This window comes from Protopterus annectens, chromosome 2.part0 (assembly GCF_019279795.1).
Source record: "Protopterus annectens isolate FY-2018-M chromosome 2.part0, PAN1.0, whole genome shotgun sequence".
In the NCBI taxonomy this organism is placed as follows: domain Eukaryota; kingdom Metazoa; phylum Chordata; order Ceratodontiformes; family Protopteridae; genus Protopterus; species Protopterus annectens.
The window spans coordinates 1,218,952,875-1,218,973,786 of NC_056728.1; positions in this window are offsets into that span (position 1 = coordinate 1,218,952,875).

Below are 20,912 nucleotides of genomic sequence, written 5' to 3' on the forward strand. Positions count from 1 at the left end.
TAAAATCCTCCAAGGCCAGCTTTGAGAGAAAAATTGCACAGGACACTAAAGACAATCACAAGGCTTTCTTTAGCTATGTTAGAAACCTGGGTTGCAACTCCCAGATATGCTCAGAGCTGATTCTAAATGACAAAAAATACACTGAACCCACAGACATTGCCAACATCCTGGCAGACAGGTTCAGTGCAAACTCCCCCCCCCTTCCCCCCAAAAGAACAAATATCTATCCCAGCAGAGTGCAGCCTCCCTCACATCTCAGATGCTCAGGTGAAAGCCGCCCTTTTCAAAGCAAAAAACACTGCTTCAATGGGACCAGATGGTGTCCCGGGTTGATTCCTACATGAACTCCAAGAAGAACTAAACTGCTGTACAATCTCAGCCTCACCAAAGGATATGTACCCAAAGAATGGTGTACAGCAACAGTGGTCCCACTCCACAAAGGTGGTGCCTCAACGGACCCTGGTAACTATTGCCCCATAAGCCTGACTGGCCTTATCTGCAAGGCCATGGAGAGGATCATCATGGAACTCATAAACAAAGACATTGGGGACCTAAAGACACTAGATCCTACCCAATTCGGCTTTGTCAAGGGCAGATCCTGCCTCTTGAACCTGGTCGACTTTGTCTAAACAGTCACCAAGGCCATAGATGAAGGGAATGTAGTCCACACAGCCTATCTGGACCTTGCAAAGGCATTTGACACAATACCCCACTCGGGCGTCATAGATACGCTATCCAGCTTAAATATTTACCCCTATGTCACAAGATGGGTTGCTAACTGGCTCAAAGACAGAACCCACAGAGTCAGAATTGCCGGAGCCATGTCAGACTCGAAACCGGTTACAAGTGGTGTCCCACAAGGCTCTGTCCTGGGACCTCTCTTGTTCGGCATATACTTCTCCGAGTTACAGGCCAACACGGGAGGACTATGGCTGACCAAGTTCGCAGATGACTGCAAACTGGGCACCATAATTGACTCTCCAGCTGACACGAACATCCTCCAAAAAGGTCTCACAGAGACGGATAACTGGTGCCAGAGCCATGGCCTAAAGCTAAATGCCAAAAAGTGTATAGTCATACCCTTTAGCAAAAACAAAGTGCCCACAAATTATCACATAGGTGGTAACCCATTAAGTACGGAAGAAGTAATTAGGGACCTGGGGACTCAAGTTGATAGCAATCTCTCCTTTGACAACCACATTGCCAAAGTGGTTAGAAAGACCTTCTACATAGCCCACCTTATTACGAAAGGATTCACATCTAGATCAAGTGAGGTAATAGTGCCCCTTTATTCATCCCTCATCAGGCCCATCATAGAATACAATGCCCCTTTTGGGATGTACCTCACCCGACACCTGCAGCAACTAGTAAGACCCCAAAAGTACCTCACAATGAGGATCAAGGGACTCAAACAGATCCCATATGCTGCCCGGTTAAAAAAACTCCAGCTCTACTCAGTTGCATACCACCTACTTCGAGGTAATCTATGCCTGACATACAAAGCTATGTCCAACCCAGAATTAATGGACATGCTCCACCTCAGAAAATCCAAATCCCTTAGAACCGCACGCTCGAGGGACTTGAACCTCAGCACAGAAATAAATAGAACATGCTGGAGGGACAGATTCATAACCCAGAGGCTCCCTTTGCTCTGGAATAGAATCCCAGTCCATGTTAGGCAGAGCACCTCACTGGCTCTCTTCAAGAGGAATCTTGATGAGTGGATGGGAGATCGTAGGTTTACCCCGGGGATTACTTCTGTGTCACTACTAGACAGAGGCACAGTAAACTAACCTTAAAAAGGGCACAGCAAACTCAAATCAAAGGGTGGCGAAAACCAAACACACTCGGGCTAGGCTTATAAATGCCCCAGGGCTGATAGCCTAGTATGAACCTATGAACCTATGAACCTATTACCATTCATTGACATTTAAGATATTAAAATATATAATATATACAAATGCAAGTATGCAAAAACACAAGTACATATAACATGCACAATACATATTTTATCCGCTAGCAGTTTTGTTCTTAATCTTTTGTCTTTGAGAAAACAATTTATTTTAATGATACCATTAAGCTCTGGGTATTCATTGGCTCTTAAGGTCATTTGTATATATTATATATTATGTATTTTAGATTTTTTAAATGCCACTGAATGTTAATATACTTATTTGATGTATTAATATGTTTATTGAAAAAAACTGTGTTAGGAAAAAATATGCACTTTCTGTCCAAATCTCTGGCATATAGCTCAATGTAAGATGTAGCTAACCTGAGCTGGAATAGTGGCAGAGGCAGTGGAGAACTGAGGTGGGAGAGAATGGGAATAGAGGGGGAGGAGAGGGGGAGCTGGACAGCTTATCGAACCTGAGCAGTCAGTGGATTGCAGAAAGTGGAACCAGCTAGGAGCAGAGAAGCACAGTCTTGCCTCTACCAAGCCAGTGCTTGTAGCCCTCATTAGTGCATGATAAGAAGCAGGTAACTGCACAGGAAGAGCATTTGTTGTTCTCGTGATGATGTGAGTGCCTACATTAGGCACAAGGGTTACAGGTTAGGGCATAATCGAAATGAACTTACTGCCCACATTGGTAGATGTAGATAATAGCACCAGAGGATATCCATGGCTGCCTGAGTGATGGAGTGATGGCCTTACTAGTTAGTCCCATCCTCCATGCATGCTGGGGGATACTTCCATGGTGAAGAAAAGAATGGGTTCAAGACTGATAATCAGCAGGCAGTGAGGAAAAATGCACTTGGAAAAGGCCGTCATTTTCTCTCTCTGAAAGTCTTCCAAAATATATTCTCAGTATAATCAGGCTCAACATCACTGTACATTTCCTGCCCTGATATATTATTGTTGTTATTATTATCATCATCATCATCATAATCATCATCATCATCACATCTAACAAAGTAATTAAGTCCCCACCATTACTGAAGAAAATGCCAACTCTGTTTGAAAAAAACACTTCATCATTTTATCATTTAGAATAGTTTTATAACTGTTCCAAAGAACACTTGAGTTGAAAGAAAACTCAAACCAGATGTCTCTTTGTGTGTCCCATTAATAAACATGCAAAGTGATTTATCCCTGAAGGCCAAAGGTTCCTTAATAACCTTTCCATATCACATAGCACTTATAAAAATAAAATCTATCCTGTCGCATAATTCACTGAAATACAGTGACCTTTTCTGGTGCCGGCATTTCTTACTGTTTTATTATAGTCCCTGTCAGTCTTGGTCATTATGTTTTCCAGCATGCTAGTAACAAGAGTTTTTATTCATGAATCAAGTTTTCAGCTGCAGTCTTTTGCTGTCAAGAACTATAATGCCTCTCTCAGGTCGTATTCTAGAAACAAGTCACATGTTTTCTAGCATCTTCAGTCATTTAGTCTGCTGCATTTGCTTCTGACATCATCCTTTTGTGCATCTCTCACTTCTACAATTTCTGTCCTGTATGGAGTAAAACAGCGACAGCCTTTATTTAGTTTTCCAGTGACAAGAAGCATCAGAGTTACAAAGACAACCCCCACTTACTGCATTCAGTTTCTTCTTGTACAGGAAATAAATCCCCTGGAGAAAAACAGAGAATCAGTAATTTTTATTTTAATACAGTCAATCCAGTTTTAAAAGGGAACAATATACATTACAGATATAATATGCAACTACAACATTTCAGTACAAGAAATATACTAAGTATATTTTTCATGCTGCATATCATTTAATAAAATAAATTGCAGTTTATTGAATGTTCATATATAAATATACATACATATATACATGCATATATTTAGTTTTATATATATATATATATATATATATATATATATATATATGGATCTATCTTACAACGTCGACAAGTCAAAACGCCGAAAACGAAATCACCGACACCACATAACCGACATTTCACAAACACGAAACCTCACATGCCCGACACACCATAATCCCGACAAGCAACAAACAAAACAAATCCCCGGTCCAAAAAGCACACACACAACACAAGCACACCAAAATCCTTACAAACCAACACTAAACCTCACATACACAACTACCTACAACCTTAACCCAAACCCTAACCCTAAGGTCCGCCACTACCGACACTCACCTAACCCGCCTAACCCTAACTCACTTAACCGCCCTAACCCACAAACTATCACAGTCGCACACTTACCTAGCCGCCTAACCCTAACTCACTTAACCCGCTAACCCACAAACTATCACAGTCGCACACTTACCTAGCCCGCCCAACCCTAACTCACTTAACCCGCCTAACCCACAAACTATCACAGTCGCACACTTACCTAGCCCGCGCCCTAACCCTAACTCACTTAACCCGCCCCCAACCCACAAACTATCACAGTCGCACACTTACCTTACTCGCACCCTACCGTCCGTCACTACCGCATACATCCACAGCCTTTTCCCATGTCGATGTTCTCAGCGTCGGGGTTTTGATCCGTCGGTCTTCTCCGTTTTCGATCTTCTGGCGTCGGTGTTCTCGCTGTCGGCGTTCTGACTTGTCGACGTAGTCAGATAGAACCATATATATATATATATGTGTGTGTGTGTGTGTGTGTGTGTGTGTGTGTGTGTGTGTGTGTGTGTGTGTGTGTGTGTGTGTGTGTGTGGCTCTACTACTAGTGTTCATATACTTGCAGCCTGTGAAACACTTGCTCACTGCCACTTGCTCTAAACTGCAAGTCCATTAACCTACTTAACTGCCTAGCCCTTGCAACATACAACCCTATTGAACTGCATTACCCTACCAGAACCATAACTCTTATCCTATAACTTCCATATGGCGCCTAACCATAACACTCCCCTGCCTAATGCTGAAGTCCCCTTGCTCCACAAACCTAAAACTGCATCCCCCCCTCCATAAACCTAAAATCCTCAATCACTCCCTAATCCAAAACTTCCACTCCTGATACTTAACCTTAAATTTCCCTCCTGCTCCTTAAACATAAAACTTCATTCCCTCTCCCAAAAACTAAAGTACCTAATCACTCCCTAACCCTAAACTTCCACACCCACTTCCTAAAACTAATACCATTTTTCTGCTCCCTAAAATTCTTGACTGCTCTCTATCTCTAAACTCATATCCAACTCCCAATTGCTGCCTGAAACCCTCAAACACTCTCCAGTTTCCTCACATTCCCTCTTAGTTTTTGTAGGCCTTAACTTGCTGAAACTTAACTACTTTATTTGGGTGAGATGAGGCAGCTACACTCTATCCATATGGCCATTACACATCACCCGAATATGCAGTTAAGTCCAAGTGTGAGGGTCTGGCCATGTGAGGTACAAGATCCTTGACTCTCCCATGCTTACCAGGGAGATGCACACAAGCACGCGTGCGCACGCACACACACACACACACACACACACACGCACGCACGCACACACACACACACACACACACACATATACATATATATATATATATATATATATATATATATATATATATATATGGATGGATATATAGAGATAGATATAGATATTAGGGAAGCAGGTATAGAATGAATGAATACAAATGATTCCATGCCCTGTAAACTTTTTAAATAAAATAATAATACTTATATACTTCCAATCACATAATTTATTGAATGGTGTTGGATCAGGTTCATATTTCATCAAATTGTTTTGTTTCAGCAAGGGATAAGATAATATCCTACAACCTTCAATGTATGATGAACGCATCCCTACTAAGTGAAAGGACAGGAGCACAGAACCAGCGAAATGCTTATTTTTTTTCAAGGAAATGGTTAAGTTTTCTGCTGAAACTCATGCATTTTTTTCTTTCCTTTAACTGTACTGCATGCAGACTTGGCTTTTGCAAAGCTGTAGCTTGGGAAAATGTGTTTAGTGCGTCAGTGAACTGTCTTGCTTCTGGCTGGTATGGGCAGATAATTTGCTCCATTTTTATCTGTGTAGATAATGTAAGAATCAGCAGGATGTCTCATTCATACAATTGTTTAGCTGTTCCTTAGACAGAAGTTACATTTGCTACCATTTTGGCAATGATCCATCCTAAAAGTGCACTACATTGAACATGATTTCAAAATTAGCCTTCTAGTTCTTCTACGATGATGATCATTTTGGATCCTCTATTATGTACCATGCAATTATGTGAAAAGGAAACAAATGTAAGGAAGTGATGTGCTGTAAAATTATCGTCGATTCATTCAATTCACTGGTTCTGCACTGTGCGTTTCTATAATGCTACAAAAATGTGCCTGTTGTAGTTAGACATTTAATGCTGTGCAATCAGCAGGAGAAAACAGAAAAGTGGGGTCTGTTCATTTTCACTGTTTGATTGCTGTTAGTAGCCTGTTAAGCTGCTTTAGCTTTAACAGAACCAAGAAACATGATCAAAATGGAAAAGAGAAAACATTATATAGCAGCTTCTGTTAGTATGCACAACCAGCCTTTTTTTCTTAAACTTTTTCTGATGTTAAATATTTCCTTTTCCCTGACTACATCATAATGTATTTCAACCCACTGTAGTGCATAATAACAGATAGCTTGAATAAAACAGTCATTATTCATGAGAAGTAGAATAAAGATTTGAAAGCGTTATAATTATTTGGTGGCATAGCACCCAGGATGAATATGATCTTTGTCTGTGCACTGATAATTTATTTTATTAGTTAGGCAAGGTGGTAGGGGGCTTAATAGGAATGAAGTATTGATTTTTTGAAGGAAAGATTGATTATTTTCCTAATATGTTTAAAGACCTGATAAAGAATGTAGAATCAACACGATCAGTTAGCTATACATGACACATGGAGTTATTCCCTATACATTCTGTATATGGAAATATAACTATTAAACTGCTCAAATATCTGATCTTTTTTCAATATAATTGGGAAGCATTAAAACCACAAACAGAGGTCCAAGTCCACGAAAGGTAGCAAACAATTTTATTCACAAATATTGTTTGCTACCTTTCGTAGACTTGGACCTCTGTTTGTGGTTTTAGATTTTCTACAATTATATTTCTACAATTATAATTGGGAAGCATACTTGTGTAGTGAAATACTAAACATAGCATATGGTGGGAGGAAATCAAATATCATTCTGCAGTGTGCATCAACTGAAGCAGAAACTACGTAGCTCTTTCTACATATACCAATGAGCTGTGGCAAGCATTAGTCTGCAACCTTTTTTGCAGTTGGTTTCATGAGCAGTGCACAGACTGAAATAGCTAGAAGTCAGTTTAAGCTGCAAGGAACCAGGAAGAATATGAGTGCCTGCAGTCTAATTTATTCTGTTTAGCATATGATGGAAAAGAGCACATCATGCATGACTTACATGGCTGCATACACCATGGGAGGCAGGGAGTATAAGTAAGCTGAAGGTAGATTCATCGCAGTTAAACCAAACTTCAGTACAGTATCCAAAACCTATCTAGGCATTAAATGTCTGTAACAGAACAATGTAACAATGTAACCATAAGTCTGACTTAAATTGTTGAAAAACAACATATGTGTTGAAATGCAAGAAGCAGGCATCAAAGTCGTCTGATAAAAGTGTGTTTTTGATGCACAGCAGGTTAAATGGTTGTGAGGGTGATACACATATTAAGGAGAAGAGTCAAAGAAATGAAGTGTTCATAGAATGAAAACCATACTGCAAACAAAGCATTGGAGGTCTGAGCTGAGTTATGAGATTTCAGGGATATTGCTTAATGACTACAAACAAGAAATGGGGTGGTACTTGCTTGCAACGTACTTGTTTATTGCAGGGAGGTTTTGTGAGAAGTTTAGGAGAATGTCTGGGATGAAAGAGAATACACATCATATAAACCAGCTTGTGTCACATGATCCATTTGTATCATTTAAGTAAATGAGTGACATGAACTGGTTATGTAATGGATCATAGGATCATAGGAAGTTGCTAGGCTATTGGCCCTGAGGCCCTTACAAGCCTAGCCAAGAATTTAGCCCATGTTCTGACAAGTCAGCAATTGATGTCCCTGCCCAGCAGGGACACAGGTGGAATGCCAGGGGTATATTTTCTGTTCCCCATCCAGTTACCAGGTTACATTGAAAAAAGGGTTTATGAAGTACTCTGCTTGATGTGGAGAGGGAGTCTATTCCACAGAAGGGGGAGTCTCTGGGACACAAATCTGTCCTGCCAATGAGTCCTATTGATGTCACAGATCAGGTTGAGGTCACCCTTGTGGGTTACTCAAGTGGAGCTTGACTTGCAGATATGTAGCAGTCCCATCAAGGCGGGGTCTGAGATTGCTTTGTATGCCAGACAGAGGTCACCTCTGATGAGTCTGTATGGGACTGAGTAAAGAGACAGGGTTTTTAGCCTATCTGTGTATGGTAGATGTTTGAGGCCCTGGATTCACCTGGTGAGGAACCTCTGTGGTCTCTGCAGCTGCTGCACATGCTTTGTGAGGTACATGCCGAAAGGGGCATTGTACTTAATAATTGGTCTTATAAGGGAAGAATACAGGAATGTTATGACCTCCTTGTCCATGGATGAGATACCCATACTAATCAGGTGGGCCATGTAGAAAGCTTTCCATACAATGGAAGCAACTTGGTGGTCAAAAGTCAGTTTATTATCAACCTTGGTGCCAAAGTCCCTCACAATTGATTGCATTATTAGGACCTTGTTATTAATGTGATAATTTGTGGGGATGTCACTCCACAAAGGGGATGATGATGATGATGCATTTTTTGGCATTCAGTTTGAGGCCATGTTTCTGGCACCAGTCATTTGTTTGGGTGAGAGCCTCTTAGAGGATGTCCACATCATGGGGGGAATTGATGACAGTGCCCAGTTTGCAGTCAGCTGCAGACTTGGTCAGCCATAGCCCATTGGTTTGGCCTGCACCTCAGAAAATATATCCCAAATAACAGAGGCCCCAGGACTGATCCCTGGGGTACACTGCTCATTACTGGTATACTGCTTGAGGTGGTTTCCCCTATTTTAACTAGGTGGGTTCTATCAGTGGGCCAGTTTGCTACCCATCTGGTAACATATAGATTGATGCCTAGTTGAGAGAGTTTATCTATTATACTCATGTGGGGAATAGTATCAAAGGCTTTGGCCAGGTCAAGGTAGGCAGTGTACACCATTTTCCCCTCAGCCATGGCTTTGGTGACTGTCTCAAAGAAGTCGACCAAATTTAACAGGCATGACCTCCTCTTGATGAAACCAAACCATGTGGGATTGAGTGTTTGGAGGTTGCCAATGTCCTTGTTATTAAGGGCAATGACAATCCATTCCACGGCCATGCAGATCAGGCTAGTTAGACTAATGGGTCTATAATTTCCTGGATCGGTGGACAACCCACCTTTGTGCAAGGGATGACAGTGGCTGTCCTTCACTCAGATGGAATGAAGCCAGTACTCAGGCTTTGGTTGAAGAGGGTGCCTAATGGTGCTGCAAGTTCCTGCCTGAGTTCATGTAGGATGCAGCCTGGAATGTTATCAGGTCCCATGGAGGGTGCATTTTTTGCCTTTGAGAGGGCAGTGATGACTTGCCTGCTAGAGATAAGGGGAGGGGGCAGGTGCTGGGGATATCCTGATTTAATGATGGGGGGACAGGGGGTGAAATTTTCACTGAACCTCTCTGCCAGCAGGTTGGCTTTATCTACAGCATTTGTGTATGTGGTGTCTTTGGCCACCAGTTCTGAGCAAATCTGAGTGCTTTCTTTGAGATTGCCAACATATGTGAAGAAGGCCTTATGATTGTATTTAGTAGATGTGGCCAGTTTGGACTCGATGTTTGCTTTGGAGGATTTCACTAGTGCTCTTATTGCTTGCTCAGGCTAAGGAGAGATTGCTTCCTAATAAGCACCTGTTTCTTCTTGGTCCTGGACAGCATTTTTTTCCCTTTTATTATAGAGTTTATTTATTGCAGATGTCCACCAGACAGGTTTACTCTTCCTTGAGGAGGATAATTTTGCCCTGTTATTCCTGATTCTATGCGGCTATATAAATGCTCGTATAGTACTTTGGTGTACTTTGGTGTATGTTTGGACATATGTGCCAGTTCCTATGAAGGGGGGTGGGTCTGTAAAACTGTTTATACCTTCCCTCAGGAGGTTGTAATCAGCTTTGGAGAAGTATTTTTGTTTGACCATAGCTAGGGGGGGGGGGTCAGGAGAGATGGTGACTTCAAAAGAGACAACTCTGTGGTCAGGTCTTGCCAGGGAGGATGACGTTGTAGAGATGTTGCAGTGGAGTGGTTACCCATGTTGGTTAATGTCAAGTCCAAGATAATATCACCTCTTGTGGGAGTGTTGACCAGCTGGTCCAAGGCATTTGCATTGATGAAATCAAGAAATCTCTGGGCATTTCTGTTTTGACATGAGTAGTTCTTCCATTCTATGGATGGATAGTTAAAGTCACCCAGGATTAGGGTAAAGGGTTGAATCTTGATAGATTTGAAGAGGTCCAGATAGGTCCTGTGGGCATCTTGAGTCAAAGTTGGGGGCCTGTAGCCAGCTATGATTTGAATAGCGGTCTTGTCAATGGTTAACTGCACCTGGAGTGTCTCCTGTGCATCAAACTGTTTGACCAGCCTGGAGGTGTGTATGTCTTTAATATATATTGCAACTCCACCTTTGTTTTGCTGCCCACGGTTTAGGGTCTGAATGTATGATAGAATAAGTAACCTGGTATCACTGGGGTGCTCTCTGCAGCTTTGAACCAGGTTTCTGTGACTGCACAAATGTCAGCATCGTCCAGGGTTAAGATTGCTTGCAAAGAGTGCAGTTTCATGTTTTGACTCCTAGCGTTTAACAGCATGACCTTTAATTTGCGATTTGATAAAATTTTCATGTTGGTAGTTTTGACTTGACAGCATTGCCTAAAACGGCACTAATGGGGAGGCAAGAGTATTTGCCAGAAGCCTGAAGCCCAAGGGAGACAGATGCAGATCATCCCTGGCAAAGCATTGTGGTCTGTTGATCATGTCTTCCCAGGCTATCGGGTACTGGATCCCCTTGGAATGACACCAGAGACTAAGCCAATTGTTAAAGTCAATCATTTTCTTTTTGTATTGAGGCATCATTCTGGGTGATGGCAGAATGCTGCTTAAGTCTAGGAAAATACCTGCCTGGGACACATATTCAGTGACCTCAATTATGTCTCTCTTCATATAGTCCAGGGAGGTACATCTGAAGTCATTCATGCCAACATGGACTATGACAGAGTCATAACAGTACCTGTTGTTGAGAGACTTGAGTGCATGAGTGATATGGTGGATTCTGGCACCTGACAAACAACTAAAATTATGACTTTCTTCTTATCCAGTCTGGTAAAAGATGCATCTGTGCATCTCACAGTGGAGTCTCCTATGACTAATATTTTAGGTTTATGTTTATGCCTTAGTGGTTGTGAGACACAGGTGTGTGATCTATGTGTGGTGTGGTGGGCAGTGTAGTTTGTGTGTGTTTTTGGCTCAGAGGTCTCTTTTGTTCAAGTATGTTTTGATTGAGAACCTCTGCATATGTGTGTGTGTGTTGTGTAGGTGTGAGTAGTATTTGAGGTGTGGTGTTTGTGTTGACAGCCTTCTCAGTGCCACATATACTGGCTTGTGAGGGAGAGAGCATAGCCTCTAAGTTCTTAGTGTAATTGCATCTCTCACAAATTATGTTCCTATGTTGTAGTAGTAGAGGATTGTCCATGTACATGAGACAGTTGCTATACTGTCTCTGGATGCCCATATCAACCAGTCTGGCAGGAGAAACTGTAGGATATTGTCCATCCATATTTGTCAGAATCTGAGGGAGATAGGCCAGAGAGAGCTAAGGGGGTAAAGGGTGGAAGGTCTAAGAGGAGTACTACTAGGTGACCACACAAGTACTACTAAGGGAATATTTGTTGCTGAAATACCTTGTAATGGATTTAAAACAGTTCAGCTGTGGTGCATGATGTGAGAACAAGCCCAAACCAGCTCAAATGCATGGTTTAAATACCACAAAAAATAGACTTTAGTAACACAGAAATCTAGCTAATCCTGCTAGCCCCTGCTTTCTTTACCAATCAGCCTGTGCCAGACAAGGTCCAGGCAGCCCTGCTACTCTCACTAGCAGAGAAGATAGGCCCCTACCAACACCAGATGGCTAGTAGAAACACAGAAGGCAAACACAATATGGTGGCCAGAAACACAGAAGGCAAAAACAAACATCTCTGGATACAGGAAACCTGTATCCGGATTATGCTACTTGATTTAAGGGTAAAAAACACCATAAAACACAAAAAAGCACACAAATTAACCACTTACAGATAAAAACAGAACTAACAGTATGAAAAAATCCAGTTAAACAGTAATGAAATGCAATAAAATGCAGTTAAACAGTAGTGAATTGCAGTTAATCAGTAAATTGTTTTAAAACAGTGCAAGTGTGATAAATCGGCTCACAATCACAACAGTAAAAAGACAGCTCAAATAAAGCAGCAACTCAGTAGAATACTGTTATCAATTTAATAAGGCTACCGACACCTAGAAATAAATCTGGCAAACTAAATGCAGTTGAACTGCGAAGCACAAGCAAAATGAAGTAGGAAGAGGCACAATATTTTTTTAATAGTATGTGAGGAGACAGAAGATAATTCAAGGTTAAGAAGCTAAAAGGGTGGGCCTTCACAACTGATCAACTGTACTGAGTGGAATGAGCTGATACAATGGGACTGAGAGGAGTGTCCGATATCAAATTTATAGTAGACACAGGCAACTCAAAAGCGACCAAGCTTTAAGACTACAACAACAGCTGGGTGGGGATACATGATCAGAACAGAGGTAAGGATTCAATTTACTAAGCCTAAAATGCAGCTGCACAGTTTTAACAGATATGCAGCAAATATTCTTTTAGTTAATCAGAAGTGCAGAAAACAGTTGAAAATGAGCACTTATGTTTTGTAGTCGCACAGCAGGTTATTGGAAAACAGCAGAGCAAGGGCAGAATGCCTAATTAATTACAGCTTTGAGCAAACAAGCACAAACTGGTTTAAACACTGGCTATTTAAGGCAGAGAAACAGGAACCAGCCAAAGTTCAAATTATCCAATCAAAAAAACCTAAACAGAACCCTGTAGAAGTAACTCTAGCTAGATCAGGCCAAATGAATTTATAATGACTAGTCCCTAATGGTAGACTAGATTTTATTGCAATTTATGACAGCTGCTTTCACAAATACTGAGACAGATATCATATACAGTAGAGTTACTCATGGGCGGCTCATGCTATAGGACTGCAGCCCCCCCACCTGTAGAAAAGAAAGAAGAAAATTAAGAAAAAAAATTGCGAGTCCGGGAACTCCATGCACGTGTGCATGGAGTTCCTGGTACTCACAGAAATCCAGACTGCTGTGTTAGGCAGTCTGGATAGAGGAGAAAGGCATCTCTGCCCTGCAGCCCAAAAGTCTGTGCGGTGATGACCGCACAACAGAGAAGGAAACCAGATTGCATTGTCTGCAGGCTGGAGCCTCTAGCCTATTCTCACGGAGCCAGCCGAACCAGAAACCAGCCGTTAGCTTGCACAGGCTGAGGAGAAGATTACCAAGGAGAAAAGCTTGCTTTAGGGGATAAAGATTGGATTACCTACTGAGGAGCTTGCTTTCAGGGTGAATGGAAGACTGGATTATTGCTTCAGGTGGTTTGTGTGGAATGGAAGACTGGATTGTTGCTTCAGTGTGTGTGTAATGCTCCAGTTGCTATATACTGGTGGGTAGAGAGAACACATGGTGGTGGGTAGAAAATACTCAGGATTGAACCCTGCTCCTTGGGTGCAGGTGGCAAGAGCCTGAATTCCCTACCCACCACCATCTGTAAAAAAATTGTGGATTTTTGCCTCATATTTGTTCTGTTCCTCATAAAATCTGTGGTTTCTGTGTGTTTGTTTTTCCTTACAAAATCAGTCATGCTATGGTGCACTGATTGGAGTCTGCATGTTCTCCCATCTTACAAAGAACATGTGTCTGGAGTATTTCTCTCTGCTCTGCTGAAAATTAGCTTTTGTTCCAAGTTAAATAAAAATAACAGGCATTAGAATTTCATACTTCATATTCTTCAGAAAGTACATGGTAACACAAAACCTTTTATTCTAGCAATTTTCTAAGTTTATCACATAGATATTTGAAATTTGTCCCTATTTTTGGGACTTTATTCCCCCATTATTGGCTTCGTCCAGGTTTTTTGTGCTAAGGTTGAGAGCTATGGTGAGAACTGAATTCACTGAATATGTTTGGGGGCTGTATTTCCCCATTATTGGCTTTGTTCAGGTGTTTTGTGCTAAGAGGTTGACAGCTATGGTGAGAACTGAATTCACTAAATAGTAGCCATTTAAGTTTCATATCTCCTCTCTTTCACAAAGTAGATGATTTGGTATAGTGATATGTTGCTCTGACTGTTTTGCACAGGGTCCCCTGGGTTCACGACTTGGCAGTGAAATGTATGGTAGTAACACAGCATTTTATTCTAGCAACTTTCCAACATTATACAAGCAATGCTTACAGCAAGAGTGTCCCTGGTTTTTGTTCTTTTGCCCCCTCTCCCCAATAAATTTTGGCTTTTTCCAGATTTCTTGAGCTGCAAAGTTCAGAGATATAGCTGAGTGTCAAGCAGATTTTACAAGGAGCTGAGAGCTGCAGGGGAACAAACATTTAGTGCTGTTTATGATGAGTCTTCTTGTGTTGTTAATAGCACAATAGGTAGTGTACTTGCTTTGAATGGAGAAGGCTGTGGGTTCTACTCCCACAGTAAATTGATGCTGTCCTGTCTTGTAAAGGGGGTGGATGCTGCAGTCACTTTTGGCGAAAATACCTAGTAACTATTAATCTGTTATCAGTTTGCTATCCATTCCCTATTGCGATATTACTAGCTTATCATTTTTTTAATGCAACATAGGCAATTTATTCCTCAAGGGTAACAGGCACTTTATTTGTAGATGAAACAATGACATATAAAGTTGTTTGCTAGCAGCAACCTCTTCATTAGTTACAGATTTCTTTAATGTGGAATTATTTAGATGACTTTTACTTATTCAGAGATTGTGCATATTTACTGATACTGGTGGACGGTAGAAGTTTGTGTAAACTTTTATGATGGTAATGTTCTGAATTGGGAAGTTTTGTCATTAATGGTGCATGCATTTTGTTTCATTGTTTACTGGAAAAATTTTCAAAACAATAAATTTAAAATGCCGTCTAACAACTGTACCGCATTGTACAAGGAATATAATTTAATACAATCAGGAAGGTGTACTCATCTTCCAACCCACCAAACATACTCAAAACAACTCTCACTTTAACATCACAGCAAAAGACAACACCACTATATACCCAACTGAACACACCAAATTGCTAGGAGTGGAAATAGACAATAAACTAAAATTTGACATTCACATATCCATGACCATAAAAAAGTCCACAAAAAACTAGGAGCATTATACAGAAATAAACAATTTCTCACCAAAGCAGCAAAGATTTCAATAGCAAATTCCCACCTTATCTCCACCCTACTTTATGCCTCTCCAGTATATACCAACCTAAGGCAATGTGATCTAAACAAGCTAGAGACCTGCTACAACAAAATCGCAAAATTCGCCACAGGGGCATCCTACCGTAGTCACCACTGTCTCTCACTTGCTGAACTGCGCTGGCTTGAACTCCCTCACCTCCTTCAGTGGTATCAACTCTCACTCACCCACAAACTAGTAAACCATGCACTAAATGTCCCATCCCTCTAGAATCTACTCCAACCCTATCGCACCACCAGACCACTAAGATCCAGCAACAAAAATCAGTTGCAGATCACTAAAGCCAATAACTCTGCTGGTGAAGCACTATTCTCTTGCGCCATAGCCAAATTATGGAACTCACTCCCACCCACAATTACCTCCGTACGATCATGCACCAACTTCAAAACTTTATTAAAAGTGCACCTAAAAACATGCTGGCTATGCCCTTGCAACTCCCACTCTAATATCATCCACCCCATCCAACTACTACCTTTCTTTCACCTCCACTAACTACCTTGATGATAGCAAGCTCAGATGCTCATAAGCCTAGTACTTATTATACAGCAGGAACTTCTCATTGTTACATTTGTTAATGCCTGTTATGTACTTCACAGATAAAGATTCTAGTTGTCTACTGATGTACTATGTTCATCTGTAAATATGTTGTAAGTAATTTCTATGTTAAATTGTTAATCACTATGTAATCCAATGTAACTACTGTCTGTTTATTTTACTGTGGAGCTTTTCTCCCCGGGCCTCCGCTGAAAATGGACCCACGTCCAGTCGGACACTCCCGGTCAACAAATTTAAATAAATAAATAAATAAGGTGTATCAAAGCACGTGTATGTTTCGTGTTCAAAGGGCATATAATATGAAAACAGCCCAAAGTTAATCTTTATCTGCCACAGGCAAAATGCATTTTCTTTGAATGCTATTTCAATGAACGTGAGTTTCAAGGGCAGAGAAGTTTTAATACTAAGTCTATTTTCATTGTGAGACTGCATTGCTTTGTTTAGCAGATATCTATTAAAGTTTGTGCTGTAAAATGCAAAATAAAACTTTCAAATGAAATCCAAATCATCGCAGAAGTAAAGCAGTATGCACATTACAGTGTTTATGGTAAATGGGGCAGAACAACCAAGGAATAACTGTAATGATCAGAGTTATACATTACTTTTATTTCAGAAATGCATCTAGATTCTCTTATTTTGTCAGCTGCACAAGTTAACAGTACCAATATTAAAAAAATGTCCCTTCTTTGACAGGTTTCTAGCTATATTGTGTGGCAATTTTATATTTTTGCATCACATTTTTGGTCTGTTTTTCATAAAATTGTGGTTTTCTGGCAAATTAGTGGCAAATCATTAAAGATTGAAGTTAGAAAATAATAGCAGACATTTGAGTTTCAGATTTCATACCCTTCAGAAAATTCATACTAATGCAAGATCTACTATTTTCTAAGTTTATAAGAGCAATATTTAAACATTGTCCTTATTTTCGGGTCTGTGTCCCACTTCTATTGTCCAGATTTCTTGCTCTGAGGTTGTGAGGTATAAGTGTCAGAACCATCACTGTCAGCCAGAGACATTTCAAATTGTGACATACTTGTTGCATCCACTCCTCATTGCAGTGGCTCTGGATGTGTCCAAGCAAGGCAAGGAGCAGTTATACAGTGTAAGTGTGCAGAGTATTCCCCCATCCAAGGTAGACCACAAGTACGACCATGGCTTTTCATCTGTCCTTGATTTTTCAGAATGTTCTGGTTTTCTGTCATATTTTTATACTGTTGATTTATGCTTCTAATTATTCAGAAAATGCATGCTGTCACAGTGCCCTGTTCCTCTGTGTTTAAGTAGCAATGCTTTAATGATCATCAGGTAAGCTTGTCAGAGATTGTAAGATGCAAGTAAGCTTTAATAAGCATACTGTTAAAGAATTACCAACATTGAAAGCTTTTTCATTGTTGCCATGCAGAGAATATTTGCATAACTAGATAACGTATAAGCCTTAGGTATTGAATGCATATGACAGTATTTGTAATAAAGGACAGGATTACAGTATTTTTAGAAGCTCATTACATTTGTTAGAGACTTGCAGTCATCTTTGTAGGCTTTACCCGTAAACTAAACAGAATGCCAATCTATCATGTGTGGTCCATAACTTCATAACTTTTACAGTAATCCTTTAAGCAATTTATCTTCAGCTTGTTTCTTGTTTGCTGTTCATTTTTTTTTACTTTGATCATGTCTTCCCCATGAAACAAGTAGATAGCTGTTGTCAGGCAGCAGGTCTTTTTTGGATAAGAAACAATTTTACAAGTGGGGGTATCACACAGAGATAGCTACTTTCAGCATGTTACTTGGTAATTTTATAAAAGCTGAATATAAATTATAATTAGAACTGCAGTGCAAGGAGAAGTGGTTTGAGTTGAGTGCTGCTTGTTTTTCTTATACTTGATTTTGTCTGGCATTCCAGTAATGTATTTAAAAAGTAATTTATTTGTTCATGCTTCACAGCCTTTGTGTTTCCATCTACATATTAAGTAAGTTGTCATGTAGCCAATGCATTGAAATATTTTTTTCTTCTACACTTCATTTTGTCTTGATTGGACTTTTGTAATGATGGTTTGGCACCCAGGGCAGAGTATTTAATTAAAGTTCCAGTTGTTGTGGTTTTGAGCATAGCTCCATCCCTTTCTAGTTAGCCACACCCCTTCCCATTGGTCCCACCAATTCAGCTGTTTCCTACAGCCTCCCTTTAATTTGAAGTCACCAGCCGCCACTGGAGTTACTTAAATGATACAGATATGTTTATCTGTCCCCTCATTGTAAAATAATGTAAATCTCATGATGAAGGTAATGCCTTCATCAGAGCTGTAACTGTCTCATTTGGCACCCAGTGCCAGTCTCTCTAATCTGTCCATCATAACTTATCCAAGAAGGAGTAGCACATGTCTTAAAGCCCTACATCCTCATGGTTTACATGAGAGGAAAAAAAGGTTCCTTCTGTAAGGAAGCCTGCCAGGTCCTAATGTCCTCATGCTCTGCTGTCCTGAAAATAATATGTGAGGAGTGACACACCCCATAACTCCTCATGCCTGGGATGGTTGCATGCAATGCCCCATTGTACCTCTGCTTCTGGATCTCATTATAATAAATGTATCAAATATTATTATGTTTGAGGTACTCCAATCTATCATCTAGTGACATAGTCATGTTGAATTTGCTTCAGCCTTCTTTTTTCTCTTCTAGAGTGGCAGACAGGTTAATTGCCTTTAATTATTATTCAAGCAGCTCAAGCCTTTCTTGGGGATCCAGCATGTGTCAGAATAGGACAAGATGGCTGACAAGCATTCCTTCTTTGGCAAAAGTTTTATGTTTCTATCCTATGATGGCATTCACATTCTGGCTAAAACCTTTGCTGCAATATCATGCCTTCTTAAGGCATAGTTCATCTGCTGGATAATCCAACCTTATAGTGTCAAATTGGAACACATTCTGGTGGATCTACTCAATGCCAAGGTTCATTAAAATAACACCCACACTTGAGCCCCTCCTCAGTTAAATACATCCATATATGTGTAATTACAGAGCAGTGAAATCATCTATACTATTCCTTAGTTAATACCTATCATGTCTTTACTTTTAATGGTTATTATGGTGTATATAAGTATCTGTCAAGAATAGCATCACTTCTTGACTAATTTCTCTAGACCCCAAATTTGACCTCTTAAATATTCGGTTCACCCTATACATTTAAATTAACATGTCACAGTTAATTATAAAATACCCTCTATGACTCCTAATGACCATGAGAGATATCTAAATGCATTAGCAAAAATCTAAATTAATCCCAACACCTTTATATTGGAGGACTTTGACTATCAGTCAATGAACTGGCTGACCTACACCATCAACTGTCAGCAGACTGAATGCTTCCTTGATATTATAAATGCTAACTCCCATCTACAAATAGTTAGTTTTCTAGCTCAGAGCACAAATATCCTTGATTCTGCCCTCACAGATATACCCCTTTCTTGCATACGTCCATGTGCTCAATCTTCCCTTCTTAAATCAGGCCCTAAATCATTGGCCTTTTCCTTTAAAATTGGTTACTGCTTCCCCTGCAAATGCATATGTGTTTACAGACTTGTTAAAAGCAAACTTTCTCCACTCAGTTGATAACTTAAATAAATTCCTCTATAATCCACCCTTGGCAGACCCCATTGGTAAAACTTCCATCTATGCCTCTAAATTCTAATTCTACTAAAATAGCTGCATTGATAATAAAGTCCAAATCTGGATCAAACATGATGAGAAATTAAAAAAAAACATACACCTATGATAAAATACCTTACATAACAAGAAAAAAATATTTAATTCTTATCAGATGTCCCATTCCATACTCTTTAGGAGCTCAATTAAACAAGTTAAAAGGGAGTTTCATGTTACTGTTTTGAAGCGCAAACCTGAATATGAATTTAAAATAGCCACGGAAGCAAAAATAACTACAAATCATTGCTTAGCTATGTCTAGAAATTAAGGATGAACACCAAACAATGTCTAGATCTACTAACAATAGTACTGCCTCTTCTGAAGCAAAAGCAATTGATAATATATCAACTGAAAAGTGAAATGCAATTTTACTCTACTCACAGTTTTAGCTCATAGGTTCATAGGTATGTTCATAGGTAGGTACTAGGCTATTGGCCCTAGGGCCTATACAAGCCCAGCCAAAAAAGGTACCCTGGCTTTTGCCACCCAAGTAAATCATTTTTCCTGTGCCACTGTCGAGCAGAGCCACAGAGGTGATCCTGGGGTGAATTTCCTATTTCCCATCCAATCATCAAGATTTTTCTTGAAGAGTGCTAATGAGGAGCTTTGTTTGATGTAGAGAGGTAGTTTATTCCAGAGTATAGGAAGTCTCTGGGACAGAAATATATCCCTCCAGCATTTTCTGTTTATTGTGGTGACAAGGTTTAGGTCCCTAGAGCATGTAGCTCAGAGGGATTGGGATTTCTTTAAGTGGAGTATGTCCAACAGCTCTGGGTTTGGCATAGCTTTGTATGTTAGGCAGAGATCACCTCTGAGTAGGTGATATGCGATGGAGTAAAGCTGGAGATTTTTGAGACGGTCTGCGTAGGGCATCTGTTTGAGGCTGGTAAACCTCTTTGTGAGGTATTTCTGCAGCCTTTCCAGTTGTTGTAGATGTCTTGTGAGGTACATTCCAAAAGGGGCATTGTACTCTATAATGGGTCTAATGAGTGATGAGTAAAGGGGAACAATGACCTCTTTTTTTCTGGATGAGAAACCTTTTGTGATGAAGTGTGCCATGTAGAAGGATTTCCTGACCACTGTGGCGATGTGATTATCAAAAGAGAGACTACTGTCCACCTGTGTCCCAAGGTCTCTTATCAC